At 56.9% G+C, this 15,672-nt stretch overlaps 1 protein-coding gene and 1 long non-coding RNA gene across 2 annotated transcripts in view; one reads left to right on the top strand and one right to left on the bottom strand.

Moving 5' to 3' along the window:
- RAI1 (retinoic acid induced 1) overlaps positions 1-11,030 on the bottom strand; it is a 42,202-nt gene extending 31,172 nt beyond the window's left edge. Inside the window, exon 1 of the mRNA XM_075165424.1 lies at positions 9,303-11,030. The gene's annotated coding sequence lies outside the window, so the exon portion shown is untranslated. The remainder of the gene's footprint in view (positions 1-9,302) is intronic.
- Positions 1-15,672, top strand: part of LOC142089230 (uncharacterized) — a 142,625-nt gene that overhangs the window by 8,144 nt on the left and 118,809 nt on the right. The window lies entirely within an intron of this gene.

Here is a 15,672-nt window from a genome sequence, read left to right as displayed (position 1 = left end):
GCCCCCTGCTTTCCGCCTGGCAGAGGTGACCCATGGTGACGCCTTGGCTCGCCTCCTCCCAGCCCCGAGCCACACACCGCGGGGAACCGCCACGCTGCCATCCCCGACAGCCTCCATGCAGGGGGACGAGGCACACGGGAGGGCAGGAATGAGAGGACGGGCAGCACCGGGGCGGGCAGCAGCCTCGGCTGCACTGGCGGCACTGCCGGCGTGTGGGGCAGCAGCGGGGAAGGGCGGATGGACCCACCTTTGGGACATGTTCCCAGCTTGGAACGTTCCCCTGGGAATGGCTCTGCTTGTATTCACCCCGACGATGTTCCAGAAACCACATTTCTTGCACCGTTTTATTTTAGCACAGCCAGAAATAAAAGGGGAACAAACCCCATCGGGGCTGGAAAGGGTGCAAACCCCGATCGGAGGATGCTGCAGCATCCCACAACGGTTCCTGCAGCTTCTCCTCACCAGCCGGCCTGTCCCGGCTCCAAAAACGCCCCGTTGGGGTGGCACGACCCTGTCACAGATCCCCACGGTCTGTCCCCGGCCAGCGCAGCCAGAGGCATGAGATGCGAACCCCAGGAGAAGGACGAGATGGACGCTGACCCAGGCACAGGAGGCTCCGCCATCATGAGGATGAAGATGAGGATGAAGACAAGGATGAGGAAAGGAGGAGCGCGATGCACAAAGCTGGCCTTGGGTTTTCTGCACCTTGCAGGGCTGCGGTTCCCACTCGCACACAACGCCCCAGGCTTGAGCCCCTCCTGCTCCAGCCAAAACCCCCACCGGGCACCAAAACAGCAAGAAACACCGACCGGCTCGTGCCGAGCTCGGCTCGGGGAGATGCCACATTCGGGCGGTGGGGGCTGAGATGGAGCTCCAGGAGCAAGAAGGTGGTGACAGCGAGACTCGCTGGGGAAACGGGTGCTCCCTGCACCCCGACAGATACAAATACGCTGCTGCCCAGCGACTCCACGGTATTCGGCTTGTGCCACCGTGTGCTATGGGTGCTATACCCTGAGTGAATAATAATTGCACTCCTACAGCCCCGGCTGCCCAGGGAGCTCTGCAAGGATCCACGCTGCTGCAGAACAAGCCGGTGTGTCCCCCAAACTGGACCCTCTGCAATCAACGGGGACGGCATCTTATTTTCTCTGGATGTTTTCCCATTCCTCTTTCCGTAAGCCGGAGGGCCGGGGGTGCCGCAGCGAAGGCTGCGAGTCCCGTGACTCCGGCGGCAGGAGATGGGGGATCCCCGGGCAGCGATCACAAGAACGGGGAAAGCAGCAACCTCAGGTTGCAGATTAGCTTCATTTTATAGCCAGGGAGGCAGAAACCTCCCGTGGTTCAACATCTCGCCGGAGACCACACAGGGAGCCTGGGGAAAGCCAGGGAGAGGTCGCAGGTCTCTGCGGGGCAAGAGCGTCCTCTCCCCGGGGAGGGAGGGAGCTCACTCGCAGTCAGCGGGGCCCCGCGGCTCCCCCCAACCCATCACCGCACCCCAAACCTCAAGCTGGGCAATGCATCGCACCCCTTCCCCCTGTGACCCCAAACAGACCCCCCCCTGCAATACCGGAGGGGGGCTGCAGAAACCAGTTTGGCGGAGAGAGGCTCTTTAACCAAGTTGAAATGCGCTTCCCTTGACTCGGTTCCCAGTTCAGCGTAGAGGAGACCCAACTTGGCCGGCGGCCACGGCGCTCAGCTATGCACGTCCCTACCGAGAGACACATTCCTCAGCACTGCAGCTAAGTGCAGCACAGCCTTTGAGGCCTTCACCCCTCCTTCAATGATAATTTATGCCCTCTGACCCAACTCCCTCTTTTAAATCAGGCTGATCAATAGAGAAATCAGACAATCCTTTTAAGAAACTATCTCATCTGATCCTTCCAGCTAATGATCTCTGCTCTTCTTCCAGCTGTTTGCAGATATGTAGCCCAGGCTGCTGGGGGGAAGCGGGAGGAAGAAAAGCCACTGGGCCAAATTTCTCCTTCCCCAGTCCAAACAGGAGCAGCAGCGTCGCTCCCGATTTGCCAACCCCCGTCTTTCGGAAAACTGGAGCGTGGGCTCCCATCGGCAGGCTGACGGCTCCTCCGGCAACGCCGCACACCGGCGCTCGCTGCTGAGCATCGTGCTGCAGGGAAGCGCCGGCTCCGAAAATCTGCCCCCTCACCCGTCTCATCGCCGAACGTGCCCTCCTCCCAGCCCGGGAGCCCGCCGGGGCTATTCTCCTTCATCCTTGCTCTTCCTGTAGGATCCAGCCTCCCGATGTGGCTTTGCATCACCTCCCCTGCAAAGAAAACCCAGCAACACAAAGCACCAGCCCCGAATCCGGTTCCTGGCTCCTCCGTGTCCGGAGGGGAAGCGGTGGGCACTGGGGATCTCCATCGCCTGGCCGGCAAACCCTCGCCCCTCGCGGGACCCTCGCTTTATCACGGCAGCAAAAGCTCATGGGCGCAGCCGCCTTCTGCCCACGCAGGAGCTAAACCGGATCGGTGGAAGAGGGAGCGATGGCCGGTGCGGCACTTCTGCACGGGAGTGCTCGGGGAGAGAACGGCACGGCAAGTGTCCATGGCGGAGCCTCCAGAAGGGCTTTATTGACGGCGGCTGCATTTCTATTTAACTGGCAAAGGAACAGGGTTAACCAGCGAAGAGGGAAGCATCGGAGAACCCTTTAAGTCTTCAAAGTAAATCAGCTCCTGGAACAAACGCGCTCGGTAGCCAAATGTCCCCTTCTCCTTTGTGCGCGCTGGGCTTTTGACATTTATTACGCTGCCCGAGAACCACCCAGAGGAAGGATGCTTTTCTTGCAGCTAAGGGTCATTTCTCACCCTGGCACACTCGGACGGGGATTTCTTCCCTGCCCAGGCAGGATTTGGCCCCCAGCATCCCCTCCCCGCGGGGACCTCACCCTGCAAACCACCCAGGAGGCAGGATGGGACCGTGCCCCAGGGATGTTCCGCACCCTCCCCGCGCCCGCCGGGAGCCGGAGAGCAGGCTCCGAGCCCGGGGTACCTCCAAAGTCCCCCCACCACGTGTCACCTCCCACCCAGCCCTGGCTCTGAAGCCAGAGAGCAGATGCAAAAGCCAAAAGGTCTGAAGGGCTGCCGCAGCGCAGCACGGTGCAGGTCCTGCCACAGCAGTCACAGTGAATTACAAGGTATTAGAGCCCCGCGCCGCCGTGCCTCTCGTGCAGCAGCAGTCACGGTGAAGGACATGCTATGATAGGACTAGAGTCTCCTCCAGAGAATCCAGTCGCCGGCCTGGTGAAAGGCGGTGGTACGAACAGGCCAGCCCTGTTCTATAGATCATATAGCGACAGGCATGGTGAAGGACACGCTATTGCAGGACGAGGCGGTGCAGGGGGTTTACCCAGCGACAGCCAAGCTGAAGGACGCGGTGTTTGGGGAGGGGGGGGACAGCCGTGCCTCGCTGGATCAGTGAATGCCCACGCCTTTGCGAGCCAACAGCCGTGAACGTTTTTAATTATTCTTTCCTACTTTATCGAGCATCTAATTTTCATTTACGCGCTGGCCATCTCCACCTGAGATCGTGGCCGGTGCCGCTCCTTTCCAGCACTGCTCCTGTATCACCTCCCGGCACGAGCCGGATGGCACCCAGTGGAGCCGAAGGTCCATCCCCGGCACAGGGGACCCATCCGGTGACCGACCTGCCCTGCAGCTCCTCTGCACGCCCCACGTGATGTCGAGGACCGTAACGGAGCTGGGCAGAGCCTCCCTGATGCTCAGTGTCCCTCCTCGTCGGAGCACAAGCACCAAACGCCAGTTTTAGCAGCTGCCATAAATGCAGCAGGAGCGGTGTCCCCTGGTGAGGCATCGAGTGGTGACTAAGAGCGGAGATGACAATAAAGAGGAGGAAGCAAGGTCTGACTGCAAAGCAGCAAACCAACCCCCCGAATTCCAGCCCGGAGGCACTGACTGACGATGCTCCCCAAACCAGAACGGAGCCCGAGCTCTGCACGGGCACGAGCCAAGCCGGCAACGGGGAGCTGGGCTCTCTCGGGCTCGGGCTGGGCTCGGCCCTGGCGCAGGCTCGGTTTGGGTGGAAATCCCATAAACGGGAGGGGAGAAAGGCTTCCCCGCATCAGGACGCTGGGACGGAGTTCAAGCCCCTTAGCAAAGCACACCGGGAGACTTCTCCACAGCCCCGACGTATAAATCTACCCCCTTAAAATGTTCTCGGTGGTAAATGCGGTAGAGATCGTGCAGGACTTGACAGATCGAGGCGTATTTATGGCGCTTTGGCACAAGGGATACAACCAGTTGGGATTTTTGCTTGGCTCTACCACTTGGGCATAGTGCAGCCACAACAAACCCATTTGAATAAGTCTTGTTTCAATCAAGGCAGAGATCCAGCCTATTCCCCGCGGAGCAAGCGCCAGACCTTGGGCCAAATTAATCTCCGATGGATCTCCATCAACTTCATGGAGTTACAACCACAATTTGGCCCGTGCGTGACATGTAAATCTGTTCATTTTTCTTCCGAATCATCCAAATACCGCAGCACTTGTTAGCGCAGGAGAGGGACGCATCCTCCGGGAGAGATTTCTTTGGATACCGCGCCAGCCCTTCCTTTTTTTATTTCCTTTGCTGCCTGGGATAAAAGGCGAGCGAGACGGTCCGTAGTACGTGTCTGAGCTGTTTGGGAAAGAAATAGGAATTTCCTCCTGCCATTCCCAGTCTTTTGATAGGCAGGTGGGATGCGAGCAGGAATAACTCAATCAAGACAGAGCAATTTTTAATTAATTTGTGGATCCCTTCGCCGGCTGATCGCCTTGGAGACAAAAGGGAAGCCTCTCCTTTAACACTTGTGTGTGCCTGGTACTCTGAGCCTCCCCTTTTCACCGGCGCATCTTTGGTCTTGAAAGCCGCACAAAAGGAAGAATTCCTTGATCTTTTGCCTCAGCTTTTGCTAAGACGGATACACACACGAGGGGGAGCTGGGTTGGGGTTTTTTTGGGTTTCATTTATATTTTTTTGGAGAATATTAGAGCCCAAGATGCACACAGAGCGGGGTGGGGAAGGAAAAAAAAGGGGAAAAAAAAAAAAACCCTCAAACCTAAGAAAGCAGAGCGTTTTCCCCTTGCTCCGTTGACACCTTCTGCCCAGCCCACTCCATCCCCAAGGGGAGGGAGTTGAAAGGTTCAAGCTACATCAAGCGGTGAGTAATGCAGCGGGAGGCTCCTGCTCGGGCCGGGCTCTCGCCCTCCGCGATCGCTCCCTGCCCCGTGCCCGATGCTGCGCGGGGCAGAGCCGAGCTCTCGCCCTCCCTTTCTCCCCTCCCCGCCAGTGACAGCGGGGATGCGGGAACTTCCTAGGCAGTGACTGACACTACAATTATCGATTGCCGGCTGCAAAGGCTTGCTCTCGCCTCCCCCCCCCCTCTTCTCACTTGTTTTCTTCTGTGCAGCAGAGTGCCTGCCTTCGGAGACTGCTGCTGTAAAAGGCTCAGATTGACGGGGTGTCAAGATATCTGCTGCCCCTGGCTTTTAACGTTCCCTTGCAGGGGGGGAGCGGGAAGAGCCCCCGCACCGGCGAGGGGAGCTCAGCTAGCTCCAAAAGAAAGGGAGGAATGAAAAGCCTTCCTCTCTCCTCCGTCGAGGAGATGCTCTTGAACCACAAGCAGCTTTTTCAGCCTCAGCTTGGCTGCGTACGTCTCGGAAATCTCAAGATGCTGGGAAGAAGGAGAGGCGGCGTGCCAGCCGGCCCCCGCCAGTGGCTTCATCCTGCCCAAAATCAAGGCACCCAAGAAAAACATCACCCTCCCCACCAGGTCTCCGTGGGGTGGCACACGCACGTGACCGCGTGCCCATCGGATTTGGCCGTGGCCATTTCGGAGGTGGGGAGGGCGAGAGGCATCCTGGCCAGACGAGGTCACCCGCCAAAGGCTGCAGAAGGACCGGGACTCCCCAGCCTGGGTGCATCCTCTGCTCCTCGGCACCGACGAGGGACCAGACCAGGGGGTTTTCTTAGCAAAGACTGGCAAAGCAGGAGCTCCAAGTGCCCCAGGTGCGATGCCACCTCGGGAGGCCACCCTGCCCGATGGCCCTGGGAGCCAGGGCTCCTGGGTCCTCTGCGAGCCCCATCCCCGGCTCAGCCGGCCACCTCCGGCAAGTGCCATCCCTGCCACAAAACGGGGATGGCAACCTGCCCGCGGAGGTGTTCGCAAAGCCTGGCGGCACCTTGGGACGACGGCTAAGTGTTACGCGCTGGAGCCAGAGGCCTGAAATTAAAGCCGGTTCCACAACCATCGGTGTCGACACCTGGTGATGGGAGGAGAGGGATTGATGATGGAGAGTCTGTGCTCCTGATGCATCGCTGTCAGGGTCAATACACAATTCTCGGGGAGATCAGATGTCCAGGTTAACTGCTTTGCCTCCGCGCTAAGCCTCCTGCTCACACATCCTCTTCCCTGGCCAGACTCAGCCCCGCAGCCACCAAATGCCACCGAGAGCATCCCCAGGGCTCGTGGCTCTTGTTTTCATCCACGTAGAGCTCAAGCGTAGCTGCAAAAGGTGTCCAGGGCTGGAGTGGGACCTGGGGGCAATAGGGACCTGCTCCCCCAAGGAGCTTTCGGCTGCACCAAACCAGCCCCCTGCCACGGGGCAGCATCGCCGTGGGACCGCGTGGGGACACGGGGCTTGGGGACAGACACTGGCCACCCAAGGGGGCCTGGGAGAGGGAGTGGGGGTGACGAGACCCCCGTAGGGGGGAGTCCCATCTGCCGGTCCCCCTGCCTGTCCCCGTCCCGAATTGCTGGGCAACGGAAAAGGCAGGAGAGGGGGGAACCTCACCTCTCCTGCCCGGCACAGGACCTGCCGGCTCGGTGGCCGTGTCCCAGTCCGCACCCTGGGTGGGCAGAGGATCCATGTGGCTTTGGCATGACGCCTGTCCCCTCCAGGTGACACTCCGGCTGCAGAGAGCCACCCTGGACCCCCGTGGGCCAGGAGAGCCGTGACAGCGGGACTGCATCATGCCCTCTGCACCAAGCGGGCTTGTGGCACCCCACGGCACCCCACGGCACCCCGCAGCCGCGTGGGCTTCCCCGTTATTGCAGCAAGCCCAGGCAGGAGGCACAAGCCCTGCTTTGCACCCTCAGCCACCAACCATCCCCACTCGCCACGCCGGGCAGGATCTGTCCCGCAGCCCAGGGGGTCCTGCGAGGACGAGAGCCACCCGCAGCCAGACTGCAGCGTCTCGCCCCACCGGCTCCCGGGGGGGTTTTAGCCGCACATCTCCTCCTCGAGCACGGCACAGCCAGCAGCAACCACCCAGCCTTCCCAGGGGAGCCCAGCACGGCCCCCCCGGGGGGGACCAGGGGGTCCTACCTGCCGGCAGCCCAGGTTGGGGGGAGGACACAGCATCGCACCCCAACCCCGGCACAGCCAGACTTGCACCAGCTCCCCCCAAAAACCCCAAGAAAACAGAGCGCGGCGTGAATAACAAAAGCAGCGATCAGTAAAGACTCTCCCAAGAGGCTGCAAGTTCTTCAATTAGAGCTCTCATTATAGGAACGAGAAACTCCACGCCGTCTTCTGTACGGATAACACTTTTTTCCCCCTCTCTTAAAGAAAAAAGGGAGGGAGGGAGAGGAAGGCTGCATCTCTAATGCAACAGACAGGTCTGCTGAGATTCACTTTGGCTCTTATTTTGACTTTCATCTAAAAGAGCTGCCCTGGGAATCCATTAAGTCCAATTTAAATCGGCTCTCCGCCCTCACGGCTTCTCCCCGCCTTCGCGGCCCCCCCTGGCTCCCTTCTCCCCCCCCCCTTGGAAGCAAACAAACACAAAAGCAAGGCCAGGCAGGGCAGGCAGCGAAGGGCAGGCAGCGAAGGGCAGCACCGGCGCGGTTTCGGAGCCGTTCCCGGGGGGATTGCAGCCCTCCCCGGGGCAGTTGCTCGATCTTTATTTCCGCCCAAATAAACACAATCCGGCCACGTTCGGATACCGCCTCAATATCACCCACCTCGGCGGCGCTTTTGGGGGACCAACGGGGTTTGGGGACCTGCTTTTGCTCCCCACACATCTCCCCCCTCCAAGCACAGACGTATTTTCCTCTGATTTTATTATTTTTGAGTACAATTAGCTCCATTAACGCCGCAGCCGGCAAAGTTAGATGGGATATAATCACATACTTCACTCCAGGTTTTTTTTTGTCCCCAGCGAGTTTCCCCACCCCAAGATCATTCCTCTGCCTTTGGGAATCGCTCCCCCCCCCCCACCGCAGCCCCGCTGCCGGGTGAGGGACGGACCCCTCGCCTTTCATCTCACCACACTCATTCAAGCTCCGCTTCTGTCGTATAAGCAGTTTTCCAGCTCTTCCCCCCCCCATAACACACCCGCTCTGCATTGCATCCTATTCATATGTTTTCAATCATCGCCGTTTCGTTATTTAAAACAAAAGCACACGGCCCCCCCCCCCCGGCAGCAGGCTCTGAGCCCCCTCGCCGGGCTCCTCGGTTATTCCCTGGTTTGTTTGTTTATTAATGTCAACGGAGGATTTGGGGGGCAAAAATTTGCCGTGGGAGAAAGGGAGCGGGAGGTGAAAGTCCCACCGAGGGGCTTTCCAAAGGCACAGCCAGATGTGCAAACCCCCCCGATTCCTCGGGTTATCTGCTAGATCCATTTTTTCCTGCCCCGCCAGCCACCGAATAAAAGAAAGAAAATCCATCAAGTCAGCGTTCTCACGTGCAGACAACGGCAAGGATAGCCAGGCGCCCGACCGCGGCACCGCCGCAACTTTTGTAAGTATAAAACCATGCACATCGATAACTCCTAAATTAAATAAGCCTCCCCCGGAAGATTTCCCTCTGCAGAGGCTTTCGCAGCCCTGTGCTCATTATTATTTTAACTTTGGAAAAGTAGGAGTCAGGACAAGCAAAATGAATCCATCCCTTACACACACAAATATTCCAAGTCTCAGCTGTATCTTTGTTCAGACACCCATCAATCGGCAAGTCAGGAGGATTTTTGGACCGGTTGCAAATTTCTTTATTACTTCCAGAAAAGCAAAACAACCCCCCCCCTCCTCCGCCGCTGCTGCAAATAGGACACACGGACACACACACACACACACACGTACGTACACCCCCCCCAAACTCCGCGATGCCGGCGCCGTGCATCCATTCAATCGCAGCGGCACACGAGTTGCACAAGAGAAAAATAAATCCGGAAAAAGCTCCGTCCGCACCCCCCCCCCCCCAATTCTGCTGCGGCTTCAATAAAAAAAAAAAGACAGAAAAAAAGGAAAAAAAAAAGAAAAAAGCACAAAGATGTAGCTTGCAACAATACCTGCGATGGTCCTCGCTCTCTCCTCTCTCTCCTGCTGGCTCGCTCTCCTCCTCTTCCAGAGCACAGTAGCCAGATTAGATCCTTAGAAAAAAAAATGTGAGAAATAGCACAATTCTCCTCTTTTTTTTTTTTTTTTTTTTTTTTTTTGCTTCCCTTCTCAGCAGCCCTTCTGAGCTCCTTCACTAACCATTATTCATAGACCACTAGGGGATATAAGGTAATTAGAAACGGCCCTATAGCATCCAGCCTGAAAATGTAATGCCAGCGGTAGGAGTGGTGGAGGGCTCTGGCTGCGGGCGGCTCCGGCAGAAAGTGCTCGGTGGAGCTGGGGACGAGGTGAGATGTGGGGTGGAGGAGAGGGCGAGCGGCAGCGGGTGCTGGCGGCTCTCCCTACAGAGACCAGGGTGGCCAGGGATGCCGAGGGGCAGCGGCACCGGTTTGCTTTGGGTTTGGGGGTGGTTGGGGTTTGGTGGTTTTTTTGGTTTTTTTTGTTTTTTTTTTTGCGGGGGGGGATTTTTTTGGTTTTTTTTTTTTTTTGGAGTGGGCTCGCCGTGCCCGTGTGAGCCGTGCTGGGGCTGCGTGTGTGTGTGTGCGCGCGCGTGTGTGTGTGTTTGTGCCAGGAATAGCAATCAGCAGAGGCAGCACACAGAGCGCAAAAATGCCATCATGCAGGGTCAACAGAAAGCTGCAGACATTTTTTTTTTTTCCCCTTTTCTTTTTTTTTTTTTTTTTTTTTTTTTTTTGTAGGCTTAATCCTCTGGAGCGGGGGAGAGGGAAAAGGAGGAGGCTGCTGCCTTCTTTATAGTTTTGATTTTTTTTTTTTTCCTCTTCCAGCCTCGTAGGATCAGATTAACCCCCCCTCCCCTCCACGCACGCACACACACACACACGCCAGCCCCAGCGATCCCAGCGCTGCACCGGGGAGATGCCGGAGTCGGCGCGGGGTGGGCTGCGGGTCTCGCCGCCGCGATGAGCTGGGTGGGATGAGCTAGGTGGGCTCGCGCGGCAGTGGGGAAGGAAAGCAAGAGGGAGGCAGCGCAGGGGGGTGGAGGCAAAGGAACAAATCACACCTGCAGCTTTCTGCGCGCCGTAGCCAGCTGCAGCCCAGGCAGGGACCGGCAGGAAAAATACAGGGCTCCCAGCGCCATGCATCTGCGGGGATTTAGGTGCACGGTGAGCTGACGGTAGCTCATCGCTGGGAGCGATTGCTTCTGGGGGGTTTATTTTAGGAGGGGGGGGGAAAGGGAGGCGGTAACAAAGAGCAATCCTTCCCCGCACACTGCTTTTTCCAAGGGGTAAATAAAAGCCGGTGCAGAGGTGAGGAGGGGGAGCTGGTGCCCTCACGAAGGGATGCACAGCGCTGCCTGCCAGGGAGGGCTTTGGTGGCCCTGCCACACCGGGACGCCCACGTCCGCTGCCAGCGGTGCCCGCGCGGGCTGGCCGGGGTCGCTGCCGTGCAGCTCCGGGCGCGCTGGCTCCTGCCCGAAGGGTGCAAACGCCCAGCCCTGCCTCCTCCCACGACTCCGCTCTGAGCCTCTCTTTAATTGAACTAAAGCTTGATAACGCAGCACGGCAGCAAGTTTCCAAGCCGTACGCAGGGGGCTGGAGAGCTATTTGATCCACTTCCAAGGTGCTGCCTTTCAATTCAACCCTTTGCTCTTGAAGGATGGATAACCAGGCCCTCTCTTTTCCCTGTTAATTACTCGAGATAGCAGGCATCAAGCTGCAAGAGACCAAACCTCATAAGGGGAGCCAGCATCTGCCAAAGCAGACCTCTTGCTCTCATCTCCCCCATCCCCTTTCACCTCAGCCCCATCCCTATCCCAGCCCCAGCCTGTACACCAGTACACCAATACAATAGTAGCCAATACACCACAGCACGCTCCCGGCCACCTCCGACTTCACAGGTGCCTCTCTGCAGGACGAGAAACCGAGCCAGGACCTCACGGCCCTCCGGGGATTTGGTATTTATTTGGTATTTATTTGGTATTTATTTGGTATTTATTTGATATTTATTTTATTATTATTTTATTATTTATTATTATTATTTATTTTTATAATTTATTATTATTATTTATTTTATTATTATTTTATTATTTATATTTTTGGTATTTATCCCCCATAACCACCGACCCCCCCTGCCCTTCACAGGGAAGAGCTCCTCCACCATTTGGCACCTCGGGCTGCGACTGCCGCCCTAGTAAAGCCAAGGTGGGGCATACCCCATGGACACCACCCCCAGCTTCTCCTCTGGGATTGAGAGAAGACTAAAGGATTTGTTATTTTTACAATCCCATAAATTTAGTGATCCAGTCCATCTGCGTCATTTCATGGCTCTGGTATGTTTGAAATCCCCACCTCCGGGAGTCCTGTGATTTCAGGCGAACCTCAGCCCTGCCCTCCTTAAACCCTGACCTCACCATGGTGAGGAGAAAGGTTGAAACCACAAGCCCCTGAGAGCCCCATATGCAAATTAAATCACCACCAAACGCTTTGTTTTTTAAACGCTGTGATTTTTCCGGCAGCTTCATAGTTCTGTGATTTACGGGTTCACAAAGGCTGATTTCATGACTTCGCGGCACTTCTGAGGTGCCAGCACCCACGTCGCCTCCATTTGCATGACACGGCCGTGTTTGTCTCAGCCCAACTGCCAGCTGGGTGGGAGACCATCGCCTATCACAGCAATTAACGTTACTCATTAAAGCCTCCGAGGTCGTAGAGGATGCTGCTGCGCAGTTGGGTGGATGGGAAAGTTTCCATCCTCTTGGTGAAATCTGGCTCCAGAGCATTCCCGTGCGTGGCACACAGCCCCCCTGCCATGGGTGCGGATACGGCCCCGTGCCCCTTGCGTCCACCAGCTGCCTCTGCAGAGCAGATCTCACCCCTGAGCTACCGCAAACCCAGCACGACCGGCATCGAAAAGCCTCTTCCCATCTTCCCGGCCGCAAGAGCAGGGCTCACCTTGCCGATCAAAGTCGGAGGCTTCCCTGGAAGTAATCCCCCCACCTCCTGCCCCGGGGGGGGGCTAAAAAATAATGACTCATTGCAATGTCATTTCTGGGGCTGCTAAAACAAAGGCGCTCCGGCTCCCTCAGTGTCTCACCACTCCGACCTACAAAGATAAGGCTTCCTCCCCCATGCTGAGAAATATGAGCTTTTCCCCACCAGCCTCCCCTTCCACCCAGCCCGGCCATGCTCCGCTGGCCCGGGGTCCCCGGGACCTCCCCGGCGCCTATGTGGGATGAGCCGGCTCTTCCTCATTCCTCTTCCTCTCATGCCTCTTGCCGGCTGAGTTTCCCCAGCCCCGCTCCTGACGATCCCAATGGATTGCTCTCGTCCCCTGGCCGGGGTGACACCTCGCACCCTGGGGGGCACGTGGCTCCTTGCAGGCAGGGAGCAGGCAGCCCTGCCCCAACTCTCATCAAGCTCCGCGCACCGGCTCCGAGCGGATCCGATGGATTTTCATTTCCTAACTTTGCCCTTCGGGCTATTTCTAACGAGCTTCCTCGCGCTTAAAAAAAAAAAAATAAATCCTTCATCTTGCAGCGCGGTGTCGGAGCGGCAACGCTTGGGACGATTGTGCCTGCGAGGAGGCTCGAAATTAATTATATCGCAGTCACTTTAGGCAGGGGGGCCACCGCACTGACCTCCTCGGACCGCCTCCCGCCTGGGACCCAGGGAACAGCCAGAAACCCCCTCCCAGAGCAAACAGGCTTTTTTTGGCCTTGAAAAATGTCTTTGCCTGGTGTGATGTTCGGCCAGTGCAGCACGGCCCTGGGCAAGGAGCCACTGATGTCCTCCCACGACCCTGTCCCCTCGCCGCACCCCACAGCCCCAAGCCCCCCATGTTAGCCTCTGCCCGCAGCACCGGGTCCATCCACCCTCCCGGACTCATCCCTCCCATCCAGAGAGAGGACTTGGTCCCGGGCGCCTTCGTTTCCGCTAATCAGATGTTTTAATGAGTTTCTCAGTGCCCGGCACATCACCGCTTCACGCCAACACCCCCTCCGAGGCCGGCCCCGCTCCCGCGGCGTGCCGAGGCCCCCGTCATCTCGAAGGCTTTCCTTGGTGGGAGAGCAGTGATTATTCCTCTCAAAAGGTCTCTTATAATGGAAACCATCTCTCCATCCCTGCTTGGTCTCCTCCCGCCGTGACCCAGGCTCCGTCGAGAGGAGCTCTGCTTCGAGGCAGCGCCGTGTTTCCATGGAAAGAGTGAATAGCAGAGTCTTCCCAGCGGTTTATTAGAATTCCTTTTACTTCGATGGAGAGTTTTAGAGCAAAGTAAAAAGGCTTTAATGTGGGGCTAATGGAGTCCCTGGGAAGTCCAGGAAGGAAATCTCCCCTGGAGAAGAGGAGGCGTGAGGAGAGGGAGGGCAACTTTCAAGATGAATTCCTGGACAGGTTGAAATTTTTTTGCAGAAGCCATCTCAGGCAGCGAGAAATGGAAATGAATGTTTGTTTTATTTTTAACAGATGTTACAAAAGACCTGCCAGTAATTCAGCGAATGATGCAAAACCTAGATCCCACTCACTTTTCCCGGCATGTCTTCCATCCTCTCCCCCTCCTGCTCAGTAAGAACGCTTATTTGCATTTATCATATCATATTTAAAAAAAAAAAATTAAGCAATAAAACAACAATCACAAGCCACTTCATTTCCTCCCTCCCTAAGGCTTTGGTTTCAGTTTAAATCCTTAGTTGTAGCAGCTATTAATTGTTTTTAATAAATTTTTCTGTCTCTTCACATTTCCCAAGCCCATCTACTCGCCCGCTTTGGGGGTTCCCCTCTTTCCCGCTCCCCCGCCCCGCTCTCTCCCTGCTGTTCCCCCAAAAGACACAACAGCTCTTGACTCTGCAAAGCGTTTGGAGCCCAGCGACCGCCGCTCCCTGCCTGGGGATGTCCCAGTGTTTCCAGGAGCGCTGGTGACATACAGCCTGCAGCCTCCTCTTCGGGGAAAAATATAAGGATTTGGCTGTGGTTAAGAGATGGGGAGATGGAAAGGGAAGGAGGTACGATGGGGGGTCCTAAAACCATTCAGCCAGTGGCTCAAACAGGAGTAAGAAAAAACGAGGTGCAGATGCACACGCACGCACAGCGCAGCGCTTGGCCGGCCAGCGGGCAACTTTGGAGTTGATCTAAAACCAACCATGATGCCAGAGCGGTATTTGGGGCGAGATACAGCACTCGTGAGTGTCACCCACGAAAACCAGACCTGGGAGGCCAGTGACGGTCCTGGGCAGGGGAGCCCTGAGTCCTACAGTGCCAGATCTCCTGAAAATGAACAAGTTTGGCAGCTCCTGGTTTAACCCTTGACTGCAAAACGCAAGCCGCAATGGCTCCCCCTTTTCATGCCTAACCATGGAAAACCATTTTTCTTCTCCCAATACCCGGCTTTCCAAAGAGCAAGGTCCCATGGAAACCGGGACCGGGCAAATCCACGTGCACGGCCACGCGTGCAGGTCATGGCTCCCGCACGTATCCCACACAGGAATGCCGGGGAGAGGCCACGGCTTTTTTTGCGCAAGGGATGGTGCTCTTCCAGCTCAGACTCATGAGACGAAGGGCAGGAAATCCAGGGTGATTTTCCGCCTCGTTTCTCATTAGCACCCCTGCACGCACAGCCCTGAGCCGGGCACGCTCCGCAGCCCGTCACCCTGCACACCAGCACGCCTTGCACCGGATTCATGCTGCATCGATGCCCTGTTTGCAGGATCCCCAGCCAGAAAGGAGGAGACGGGCTCCAGAGAGCAGCTACAGGGCAGTGCCGATACATACGGATTGTCCCTGCGCCCTTTATAAATCCTAAACCCTGCCTGATTTCCAGACAGAAAATGGCATCCGTCTGCATTTCCAGGTGACGGAGGGAAACTGGCTGTTTTCACTGAGCTTTCTCCTCTTCCCGTTACAATTCTGCACCTGGTTAGCAACTGTCGGAAAGAGGTTAATCACAGTCCTTAAATCAGGAACCTCATTGCGGTATGCTCGGGATGCACATCTGTGCTCTCCACGGCTCATCCCCAGCGGCATTTGGGAGAAGGCAATATGCCAAAAAAAAAAAAACCCACAAACCCAAATAAGCCCAATCCCCCCCCCAAAACGAGCGATAAGCATCCCAGGGTACGGGACCCCGCTAATTCCTCGAATCGGTCCTGTGGCACGTGTGAAACGCGCGCTGTGCCCCCAGCCTGGCTGCGGGTTAAAGGCATCTCGGTTCACGCGGTGTTGGCAGAGCCATTATGTCGCAGAAAAGGCTTTTAAGGGGTTTGGGTTTTGCTCGCTGGCCAGCCTTGTGATGGAGGGGAGGAGGTGTTACCTCAAAATGCCTGGGGAGCAGGGAGCGATCCGTGTGGATCGTGGAGACCACGAGCGC

The sequence above is a fragment of the Calonectris borealis genome, chromosome 16 (genome assembly GCF_964195595.1).
Source record: "Calonectris borealis chromosome 16, bCalBor7.hap1.2, whole genome shotgun sequence".
NCBI lineage: Eukaryota > Metazoa > Chordata > Aves > Procellariiformes > Procellariidae > Calonectris > Calonectris borealis.
This window is presented reverse-complemented; position numbering and strand designations above follow the sequence as displayed.